The sequence below is a fragment of the Schistocerca piceifrons genome, chromosome 1 (assembly GCF_021461385.2).
Source record: "Schistocerca piceifrons isolate TAMUIC-IGC-003096 chromosome 1, iqSchPice1.1, whole genome shotgun sequence".
NCBI lineage: Eukaryota > Metazoa > Arthropoda > Insecta > Orthoptera > Acrididae > Schistocerca > Schistocerca piceifrons.
In genome coordinates this window covers 1068977419-1068989528 of record NC_060138.1, presented here as the reverse complement: position 1 = coordinate 1068989528, position 12110 = coordinate 1068977419, and the positions used below count along the sequence as shown (strand labels likewise).

Below are 12110 nucleotides of genomic sequence, written 5' to 3'. Positions count from 1 at the left end.
ATGCGCGTATTAACGAACCCTGTCTCATTAGCATATTTATCCGTTTTAGCTTAAAGGATCAATTTACATAAATTAAACCTCACGAATTTTATGTAGCAATCAGTATCCTTAATGTCTTAATCTCGTCATTCAAGTAGGACTAACTTCGGTTTTGGCAATAAAGGAGGATTTTTAGCGGCGGTCAAGTTTCCGTCGATAACCTATGATCGCGTCTGGGCGCCGTTAATGTAAATACAGCCTTCGTGCGCTCAAGCCTTCCAGAAGGGCACACACAGACATAATTTCGGTAAGCTGGCCGTTAAGAAATGGCATACCACCGTTGACGCTTAGCGATAAGCGTTTTTCAGATCATTCCCTGCGCAGAATCTAAAGGAGTATCTGATTTTCTTAGGGCGGCGTTTGTGCGTGTTGCTAGCAAGAACACCGGAGAAATGATCAGACGTTAAACATTATCCTCTAGTTTGCAAAACTGAAAGACGAAAGTAACTTTCACATGATGAAAATAATAATAATAATAATAATAATAAAATCACCCAATGGGACCAACAGAAATTACATTTTTATTCAAACACAATAATTACACTGACGTCACCGCGATTTATGATGTCCTCTGTACATTACAAAAGAAGGGGCGTAGTTCTTAATAGGGTGCGTGATAATCCTGAACGGCAACGCATGCTCTGCAACGCGTTCGCATGCTGGCCAACGGTTAGTAAGGAGTTCTTGAGGTAGTACATTCCTTTCCTCCACCAGAGCGGTTGTAACTGTAGTACTAAGTGGACTACACCTGCCTGTATAGACTAACAGCTTTGTAGCCACGCGTCCACACCAGACCTGCTACCCAGCGGAAAATGAGCATTAATGGCTTGATCTTGCCACACGTGTCGGCCGGAGTGGCCGAGCGGTTCTAGGTTCTAGGTTTAAGTAGTTCTGAGTTCTAGGGGACTGATGACCACAGCAGTTAAGTTCCATAGTACTCGGAGCCATTTGAATCATTTTTGCCACACGTACTTGGAGGTACTAACCAACCTACAAACATACTACTCCTAATAGCTAAAATTATCGGCAAATCAAATAAATACTGATGTAATGTTATTCAGTGTACTTCCTCAGTCAACAACAAAAATATTGGGACTTGTACCCGTAAAACCTTGTATATAATGTGCTTGAAAATCAAAATGAATAAACCTCATCAACTGAAGAATTATTATGAAATGTAATTAATGATTTTCAATTTACAATTTAATCATCCGCCAACGGCCTTGCCGCAGTGGTAACCCCGTTTTCCGCCAGATCACCGAAGTTAAGCGCTGTCGGGCTGGGCTAGCACTTGGATGGGTGACCATCCGGTCTGCCGAGCGCTGTTGGCAAGCGGGGTGCACTCAGCGCTTGTGAGGCAAACTGAGGAACTACTTGATTGAGAAGTAGCGGCTCCGGTCTCGGAAACTGACATACGACTGGGAGAGCGGTGTGCTGACCACATGCCCCTCCGTCTCCGCATCCAGTGACGCTTGTGGTCTGAGGATGACACGGCAGCCGGTCGGTGCCGTTGGGCCTTCTTGGCCTGTTCGGACGGAGTTTAATTTAGTTTAATTTGATCATGCCAATCACATTGAAGAACAGTACAACTCTTACAAATGTACTACACTTTAACCGTGTCAGATTTTCAATGAAAAAAATAGCAGCGCACAGCGGCAATGTTAATAACTAATTAGCGCTACGATACTTCCTTAATGACACACTCATTCATTCTTCGCTGCATTTGTGAATCGCAACACAAAATTATTCATAGCAAAGAGATCTGTGTTACAAAGTACAGATTAGAAACCGCGCACGTTGACGAAATGAGTAAAGCGCTATCGCTTGTTGGTTCATCGACATTATATACACGAACCCATTACTCACGTCGCTGTACAGCATTAAGCGCTCGGGCACTAGGTGGCTGCAGTGGAGTGGAGCGAAGTTTAAAAGCTGCCATACAGAACGGTATAAGCAGCGTACTTTCAGAATTACGGTCAAAATTTTCGCGTGAGATCGATTTTTGGGGCTGCTATCTTGGAAGTGTTCGTTTTTACCATTGAAATATGAGGTAGAGTTGGTGAGGTTCCCTTGCGACGAGCACGTATTTTGTGGAAAAATGCTCCTATAAGAGCACAAAAAATGCAAGTAAGTTGCTGTTTATTTAGAAGACATTGACTGAAATGTGGGGTACCAGCTGCCCCATTTTATCTTCCTCAGCACCTTTAAAAATTTTCCCAAAACATTTGACGTACGAACGTATTTGCGCATTTATTGGCATGGAACTCACTCCAAGCCCCCCTAACTGCAATTCACTCACATTGACTAGTCCATCGCTGTGAGTCGCTCATACCTATCCACTCCCACTTGCCCACCCTCATTCACCTCAACTCATTGTCATTATCTCCTGTGTCACAGCCACAGTCCTCTTCGTTCTGTCCTAATGCCACAGTTTCCTCTCACCGTCACGTCTCCCTCTTCTTCTCTCTTACTGCTAATATTTCACTCCTTCCTTCCCACTGTTGCTGTTTCTTCTCCGGGGTCAGGGATTTTCGCTGCCTCGTGATGACTGGGTGTTGTGTGATGTTCTTAGGTTAGTTAGGTTTAAGTAGTTCTAAGTTCTAGGGGACTGATGACCATAGATGTTAAGTCCCATAGTGCTCAGAGCCGTTTGAACCATTTTTTTTTTGTTTTTTTTGTTTCTTCTCACTGTCACTATCTCTCTCTTCCATGTTGTTATTGTCATAGATCTGTCTCTCATTATCGCTGGCTCTCACTCACTTTCACTTCCTCTTTCTCTCTATTCTTGCCTCCCCTCCCCCCTAGACTGTCTCCTTCATTCTTTTCCTAGCACTATACTATCACTGCCAATTGTGTTCCACTATCCCCTTCGCTCTTTCTATAACACAACCATTTGTCTACCCGCCGCGCGGGATTAGCCGAGCGGTCTCAGGCGCTGCAGTCATGGACTGTGCGGCTGGTCCCGGCAGAGGTTCGAGTCCTCCCTCCGGCATGGGTGTGTGTGTTTGTCCTTAGGATCATATAGGTTAAGTAGTGTGTAAGCTTAGGGACTGATGACCTAGCAGTTAAATCCAATAAGATTTCACACACACTTGAACATTTGTCTACTATCTCCAATATTTTCCGCCCCTTTGCCACTACCTCTGTCTTCTTCTTCTCTCACAACATAAAAATGCGCGAATATGTTCATATGCCAAAATGTTTGGGAAAATCGGTATAGGTATTGAGGAAAGTAGAATGAGGCAGCTTGTACCCCACTTTCCAGCCCAGTTCTTCTAAATAAAGAGGAACATATTGGGCTTTTTTTTTTTTCTCCGATAGGATCGTTTTTCCACTGATTCAGGGCATGTAACTCATATGCAAAGAAATGCATTTACCAATAAAATTTAGATAGATTACGTATGTGAAACTGAAATAACGCACAACTAATTTTACATCTCTGACCGGATTTTACGTAGGAAAAGATTTTGCTTTTGCTTCGGAACTGCACCGTGGGGTTCCCAAATGATAAAAGAGACACTTTACAGCAATGATACGTCACTTTATATAGTGCGTTTTTGCCCCACATCGGATTTTAAGTGCATAGTTTAGGTATTATAGGGTGACTTTGAACCTCTGTATCTTGGAACCGGATGAAGAAATCAAGAAAATTTTCAACGTGTTCGAGATCGGAATCTTAAGAATATATCGTATAAGTTGCAGCCATTTGCTGTTCATGGCCTTTGTGAAACACTCAGTTGGATATTGGTCCTTTGGTGACGGCGAAAATTTAGTAAAAAATCCATTTTGCTGGACTTTGTGAAGGCATTGATAATTACGCATATAAAATTTTTTTCGTGATTTTCTTTAGATTTCTATTCTATTTCTTTTGTTCATATGGGCATTTCTAATTGTGATGATTTAACATTCTACTGTGGATTTTAAATGTAAAGATGTAATTGTGATCATTTCGTTTGCCAATGGATAAATCTGTTTCTTGCTTTGTACCTGTGGTAAACGCGGGACTGCTACGGTCGCAGGTTCGAATCCTGCCTCGGGCATTGATGTGTGCGATGTCCTTAGGTTAGTTAGGTTTAAGTAGTTCTAAGTTCTAGGGGACTGATGACCACAGATGTTAAGTCCCGTAGTGCTCAGAGCCATTTGCACCTGTGGTAAAGTTTTTAAAGTTCTCTTTTGGAATATTATTAATTGTGAAAGATGCAGTCAATAACATTTATAAAGATTTATATAATTTACGATAACGATATAACATCTATAGACAGGGGACAGCTATATCGATAGTCGAAAGTTTGTTGTGTAGTACAGGGGATGGTGTGTCTGTGAAGCGTGCGTGGAAAAATAGTACTGTGTTATATGAGAAAGCGTACATATTTGTGTGGACAGTGATACCGTTCTGTTTACCACTGCGGTATGTAATGCCATTGCTAGCGAACTTTAAGAGCAAATAAAACGGACTGTGAAAGTGCTGTTAACAATACTTTGTTGTGGCCGACACGAATAGTGCTTTTATGCGAATGAACTTTGCTGGTATTGGTTTTGGGTGGTGGAACTGTTGTCTATCACATTCTATTAAGCCGTGAAAGTGAAGACTTTAATTAACTGTGCAATATAAATGACTTTCTGTGACGTTGTCGAAGTTTGAAATGCGAGAACAGAGTGGACATTGTTTACGGTGTGCTTCACACACAAGAACAATTCTATGAACTGTGTATTTGAGACTAAGACTATATGAATGTGACGAACTATGTAATTATGGACGATAGCGTCACGGACAGTGCATAAAGTGTAAAAACGAGCGATGTCTACGTAATGTACTTTGAAAGAGAGGACATGTCAACAACGGTCGTATACTGGCGTCTTGTGGTTTGTTAATCACCACGGGGTTAATGATAAGCTGTGCCGGAACTTTATTTGCGTTTCGCCGGAGAAGATTAACCAGCGGAACTGCCTAGATCATGCTCTCATCATCGTAACCCGCTGACATCGTGCTGCCCAACGCATCGCTTCGTATGCAACAAAAAAGAGATTTCGCCGAACGCTATCCCCTGACGTAGAAACTTTTTTTCTCTATTAAAAGTATAAGAATTACAGACTCTATTCAAATAAATTCTTTGTTTAGTTTATGTTTGCTTTCTGCTAACGAAAATAAAATTACAATCAGTGAATTAAAAGTTGCCTGGTAGTCATTGTTGAAACACCAATAAATATAAACTTCTTCCTCTCATTAGAACTAATTCTCCTTGCATGTCAAAATTATTGTAGTAATTTTATGTAGTTTTATGTATTGTTATGAGACTAGATATATGACAGTGACTAATAAGATTAGGCTATTTGGTGGCGAAATATGGCGTAGCGCGAAAATTACTGCGACCGCCATAATTGCTTGCGTTCTGACCAATAACGTAAAAGTTGCTATTCCCGTATTGGTGCATTTCCTGACGTGAGCGTGAATTATAAATGTCAGCTGTCAAATCACGTAGAGACTGTTTACCCAGTAACAAAAGTTTTTGATATTGTATTGCTACGAGTCGTAATATTAAGAGACACTGGTTATACTCAAAAGTGGGTAGATGTATGGTGAAGCCCCCCAGTGTTCATGCAATTATTAACAGTATTGTGTGTGATTCACGAAATTTTGTCATTTTTTCTAATTCCTTATAGATATTGCCTTAGATGTCTTTGAAGTTTCAGAGAACATATACACAATTTTGTCGGTTCAGGTTAATTTCAGAGCAGTTTCTCGTGAATATTAGAGTTTTCAGCTGATAAACAAAGTGGGATCGTGATCAATTGAGAAGTATAACAAAGAGTGTGGTTTTCCAACTAGAATTTTGGATGACTTCACAGTTCAGATTTTGATAATTATTTTTCCTGTGGGTTGAGGTCATCATTCCGAGGATCCACCCATGAGCTAATGGTGTCTCCGTAAGTCCCATCAAGCCCACTGTAGACTATATCAGGTGCAAAAAGAACCAACCGATTTGCTCCATTTGCCTAAGCAGGAGGAAGCGTATAATATTCATACTTTGACCGTGTACTGTAGGATAGTGACACTAAGACAATCCTTCTCTTGGTATACAAAAGGACTATCCAAAACACTTGACTCGACCTTTTTATCACCCATAGGACCCGTTTTTATGTGTGACTGTAGTACGCATACCGATATCCTCGGACATATAAGAGACGTAAAGATGTGGTTAGGGGACTTGCTGATGAGGTGTGTATTTGAGAGCCCATCCCGCTGGGAGGCGGCGCTGTGGCAGCCCTGGCCGGACGTTGCCGCTCGACTGGACCGGCCCGCCTGTGCTTGCAGCGGCGCACCTCACCTCAGTGGCGCGGCAGCAAGAACAACACGGAGGCCGCCCCCGCTCAAAGCTCCCCCGCGGGACCGCCACCTGTGCGTGGCCGCCTCCGCTCTTTCGCACTCTGCCTTCGCTACGGTTTGGCGCGCGCTAGCTGCCTCCGATTGACAGTCCTGCGCCAATAGGTTCAAAGGGTGCCGTGGAGCCTCGTCCGTAGTCCGCAAGCCGTGTTACAGTGTGTGGCGGAGGATACGAAACTGGAATAATAAAGAATTGTGAAAGTGGTTCGATAAACCCTCTGCCAGGAACTTCAATGTGATTTGTAGAATATCCATGTAGATGTTATTCAATCTGTATATTGAGCAAGCAGTAAAGGAAACAAAAGAACGGAGTAGGTATTAAAATCCATGGAGAAGAAATGAAAACCTTGAGGTTCGCCGATGACATTGTAATTCTGTCAGAGACAGCAAAGGACTTGGAAGAGCAGTTGAACGGAATGGACAGTGTCTTGAAAGGAGGGTATAAGATGAACGTCAACAACAGCAAAACGAGGATAATGGAATGTAGTCGAATTAAGTCGGGTGATGCTGAGGGAATTAGATTAGGAAATGAGACACATAAAGTAATAAAGGAGTTTTGCTATTTGGGAAGCAAAATAACTGATGATGGTCGAAGTAGAGAGCATATAAAATGTAGACTGGCAATGGCAAGGAAAGCCTTTCTGAAGAAGAAAACTTTATTATCATCGAGTATAGATTTAAATGTCAGGAAGTCGTTTCTGAAAGTATTTGTATGGAGTGTAGCCATCCATGGAAGTGAAACATGGACGATAAATAGTTTAGACAAGAAGAGAATAGAAGCTTTCGAAATGTGGTGCTACAGAAGAATGCTGAAGATTAGATGGGTAGACCACATAACTAATGAGGAGGTATTGAATAGAATTAGGGAGAAGAGGAGTTTGAGGCACAACTGGACTAGAAGAAGGGATCGGTTGGTAGGACATGTTCTGAGGCATCAAGGGATCACCAATTTAGTATTGGAGGGCAGCGTGGAGGGTAAAAATCGTAGAGAGAGACCAAGAGATGAATACACTAAGCAGATTCAGAAGGATGTAGGCTGCAGTAGGTACTGGGAGATGAAGAAGCTTGCACAGGATAGAGTAGCATGGAGAGCTGCATCAAGCCAGTCTCAGGACTGAAGACCACAACGACAACAACAACAACAACAACAACATGTAGATGTAGATGCCACTACCACTCCCCTCCCCCCTCCCCTCTCCTGTTTAGAGTGCCCATAAATTATCTTTACAACTTAAGGCGTAAAAACCTTTAAACCTTTACTAGATACGAGCTTAGCGCCAGCTGCTTTGCTCGCGTAGAAGTATTATTACTCGTGCCTTTTGCCTACTTATCGAGATATTTCCATAAAAAATTTATTCCGTAACACTTATTTCTTTGCATCTAACCCACAAGTGAAATACCAGTTTTCATAGATCTAGCACTAAAAAGTTTTCAGTATACGGGTAACCAAACATTTTCTTGAAAGTTTTCATCCCCTCTTTCAGCTCCTTATGGGTTAAATTTCCAAAAACAGTGAAATTATTATGTTTCATTTGTAACAGAATGCACTCCGTCTGCAGGCCACAAGTGGTCCATCGGGACCATCCGACCGCCGTGTCACCCTCAGATGAGGATACGGCCAGGAGGGGTGTGTGGTCAGCACACCGCTCTCCCGGTCGTTATGATGGTTTTCTGTGACCGGAGCCGCTACTACTCGGTCGAGTAGCTCCTCAATTGGCATCACGAGGCTGAGTGCACCCCGAAAAATGGCAACAGTGCATGGAGGCGCGGATGGTCACCCATCCAAGTGCCGGCCACGCCCGACACCGCTTAACTTCGGTGATCTGATGGGAACCGGTGTATCCTCTGCGGCAAGGCCGTTGCCCTATTTGTAACAGAGTAGCTAAATACAAATCTTTGTGCATTTAATTTCAAAAATGCTTGCATACTGGAACGTTTCCATAAAAACTTCCATCTCTTATGTATCTCCATAGGGGTCGAATTTCCAAAAATATTGAAAAAAGTATGTTTTTGAAACTTCCTGGCAGATTAAAACTGTGTGCCCGACCGAGACTCGAACTCGGGACCTTTGCCTTTCGCGGGCAAGTGCTCTACCAACTGAGCTACCGAAGCACGACTCACGCCCGGTACTCACAGCTTTACTTCTGCCAGTACCTCGTCTCCTACCTTCCAAACTTTACAGAAGCTCTCCTGCGAACCTTGCAGAACTAGCACTCCCGAAAGAAAGGATATGCGGAGACATGGCTTAGCCACAGCCTGGGGGATGTTTCCAGGATGAGATTTTCACTCTGCAGCGGAGTGTGCGCTGATATGAAACTTCCTGGCAGATTAAAACTGTGTGCCCGACCGAGACTCGAACTCGGGACCTTTGCCTTTCGCGGGCAAGTGCTCTACCAACTGAGCTCCCCCAGGCTGTGGTTAAGCCATGTCTCCGCATATCCTTTCTTTCGGGAGTGCTAGTTCTGCAAGGTTCGCAGGAGAGCTTCTGTAAAGTTTGGAAGGTAGGAGACGAGGTACTGGCAGAAGTAAAGCTGTGAGTACCGCGCGTGAGTCGTGCTTCGGTAGCTCAGTTGGTAGAGCACTTGCCCGCGAAAGGCAAAGGTCCCGAGTTCGAGTCTCGGTCGGGCACACAGTTTTAATCTGCCAGGAAGTTTCATATCAGCGCACACTCCGCTGCAGAGTGAAAATCTCATTCTGGAAGTATGTTTTTATTTTTAACCGAGAAGCCATATGCAAACGTTCATAGATTTAGCTTTAAAACATCCACAATGAAATATTTTCATAAAATATTTCATCTCCTATTTCACCCCTTCAGGGGTTGAATTTGAAGAAACACAAATATTTTCTTTTTTCAACTGATAAGTTAAATACCAATTTTCATAGACGTAGCTTTAAAAATACGTAATCGTTTAATAATGATTTGTTTAAAAAAAACTGTCACCGAATATTTCACCCCTGGACGGGCTACATTTACAAAAATGCTGAAATACTGATTTCTTCATTTCAGATCGAAAAACCAAACACCAATTTTCGTATGTCTAACTTCAAAATTCCCGTAAGAGTGACGTATTTTCACACCCTTTTCCTTGTGTGTGCAATTTCGAAAAATCCTTTCTTAAACTATCCCTACGATATAAGATCAAAAGACTGTCCAAATTTCAAGTTTCTATTCTTTGGGGTTTGGGCTGAGCGATGAGGCCTCAGTGAGCGAGTCAGTCGGTCTGGATGTTGCCTTTATTTATAGAGATCAACAAATGGTTTTCTTCATTGTTGTTGTTGTTGTTGTGGTCTTCAGTCCTGAGACTGGTTTGATGCAGCTCTCCACGCTACTCTATCCTGTGCAAGCTTCTTCATCTCCCAGTACGTACTGCAGTCTACATACCTCTGAATCTGCTTACTGTATTCATCTCTTGGTCTACCTCTACGACTTTTACCCTCCACTCTGCCCTCCAATACTAAATTTGTGATCCCTTGATGCCTCAGAACATGTCCTACCAACCGATCCCGTCTTCTAGTGAAGTTGTGCCACAAACTCCTCTTCTCCCCAATCCTATTCAGTACCTTCTTATTAGTTATATGATCTACCCATCTAATCTTCAGCATTCTTCTGTAGCAGCACATTTCGAAAGCTTCTATTCTCTTATTGTCCAAACTATTTATAGTCCATGTTTCACTTCCATAAATGGCTACACTCCATACAAATACTTCCAGAAACGACTTCCCGACACTTAAATCTGTACTCGATGTTAACAAATTTCTCTTGCCAGTCTACATTTTAAATCTTCTCTACTTCGACCATCATCAGTTATTTTGCTCCCCAAATAGCAAAACTCCTTTACTTCTTAAATGTCTCATTTCGTAATCTAATTCCCTCAGCATCACCCGGCTTAATTCGACTACATTCCATTATCCTCGTTTTGCTTTTGTTGATGTTCATCTTATATCCTTCTTTTAAGACACTGTCCATTCTGTTCAACTGCTCTTCCAAGTCCTTTGCTGTCTCTGACAGAATTACAATGTCATCGGCGAACCTTAAAGTTTTTATTTCTTCTCCATGGATTTTAATACCTAATCCGAATTTTTCTTTTGTTTCCTTTACTGCTTGCTCAATATACAAAGTGAATAACATCGGGGAGAGGCTACAATCCTGTCTCACTCCCTTCCCAACCACTGCTACCCTTTCGTGCGCCTCGACTCTTATATCTGCCATCTGGTTTCTGTACGAACTGTAAACAGCCTTTCGCTCCCTGTATTTTACCCCTGCCACCTTTAGAATTTGAAAGAGAGTATTCCAGTCAACGTTGTCAAAAGCTTGCTCTAAGTCTACAAATGCTAGAAACGTAGGTTTGTTTTTTCTTAATCTAGCTTCTAAAATAAGTCGTAGAGTCAGTATTGCCTCACGTGTTCCCATATTTCTACGGAATCCAAACTGATCTTCCCCGAGGTTGGCTTCTACCGGTTTTTCCATTCGTCTGTAAAGAATTCGCGTTAGTATTTTGCAGCCGTGACTTATTAAACTGATAGTTCGGTAATTTTCACATCTGTCAACGCCTGCTTTCTTTGGGATTGGAATTATTATATTCTGCTTGAAGTCTGAGGGTATTTCGCCTGTCTCATATATTTTGCTCACCAGATGATAGACTTTTGTTAGGACTGGATCTCTCAAGGGTGCCAGTAGTTCTAATGGAATGTTGTCTACTTCCGGGGCCTTGTTTCGACTCAGGTCTTTCAGTGCTCTGTCAAACTCTTCACGCAGTATCATATCTCCCATTTCGTCTTCATCTACATCCTCTTCCATTTCCATAATGTTGTCCTCAAGTACATCGCCCTTGTATAGACCCTCTATATACTCCTTCCACCTTTCTGCTTTCCTTTCTTTGCTTAGAACTGTGTTTCCATCTGAGCTCTTGATATTCATACAAGTGGTTCTCTTTTCTCCAAAGGTCTCTTTAATTTTCCTGTAGGCAGTATCTATCTTACTTCTAGTGAGATAAACCTCTACATCCTTATATTTGTCCTCTAGCCACCCCTGCTTAGCCATTTTGCACTTCCTGTTGATCTCATTTTTGAGACGTTTGTATTCCTTTCTGCCTGCTTCATTTACTGCATTTTTATATTTTCTCCTTTCATCAATTAAATTCAATATTTCTTCTGTCACCCAAGGATTTCTATTAGCCCTCGTCTTTTTATCTACTTGATCCTCTGCTACCTTCACTATTTCATCCCTCAAAGCTACCCATTCTTCTTCTACTGTATTTCTTTCCCCCATTCTTGTCAATTGTTCCCTTATGCTCTCCCTGAAACTCTGTACAACCTCTGGTTTAGTCAGTTTATCCAGGTCCCATCTCCTTAAATTCCCACCTTTCCGCAGTTTCTTTAGTTTTAGTCTACAGTTCACAACCAATAGATTGTGGTCAGAGTCCACATCTGCCCCTGGAAATGTCTTACAATTTAAAACCTGGTTCCTAAGTCTCTGTCTTACCATTATATAATCTATCTGATACTTTTTAGTATCTCCGGGATTCTTCCATGTATTCAACCTTCTTTTATGATTCTTGAACCAAGTGTTAGCTATGATTACGTTATGCTCTGTGCAAAATTCCACGAGGTGGCTTCCTCTTTCATTTCTTACCCCCAATCCATATTCACCTACTACGTATCCTTCTCTCCCTTTTCGTACTACCGAATT

General features: G+C 42.1%; 1 pseudogene; it reads right to left on the bottom strand.

Moving 5' to 3' along the window:
- Positions 1 to 8167: 8167 nt before the first annotated feature.
- Positions 8168 to 8285, bottom strand: LOC124721463 (annotated as a pseudogene).
- Positions 8286 to 12110: the final 3825 nt, after the last annotated feature.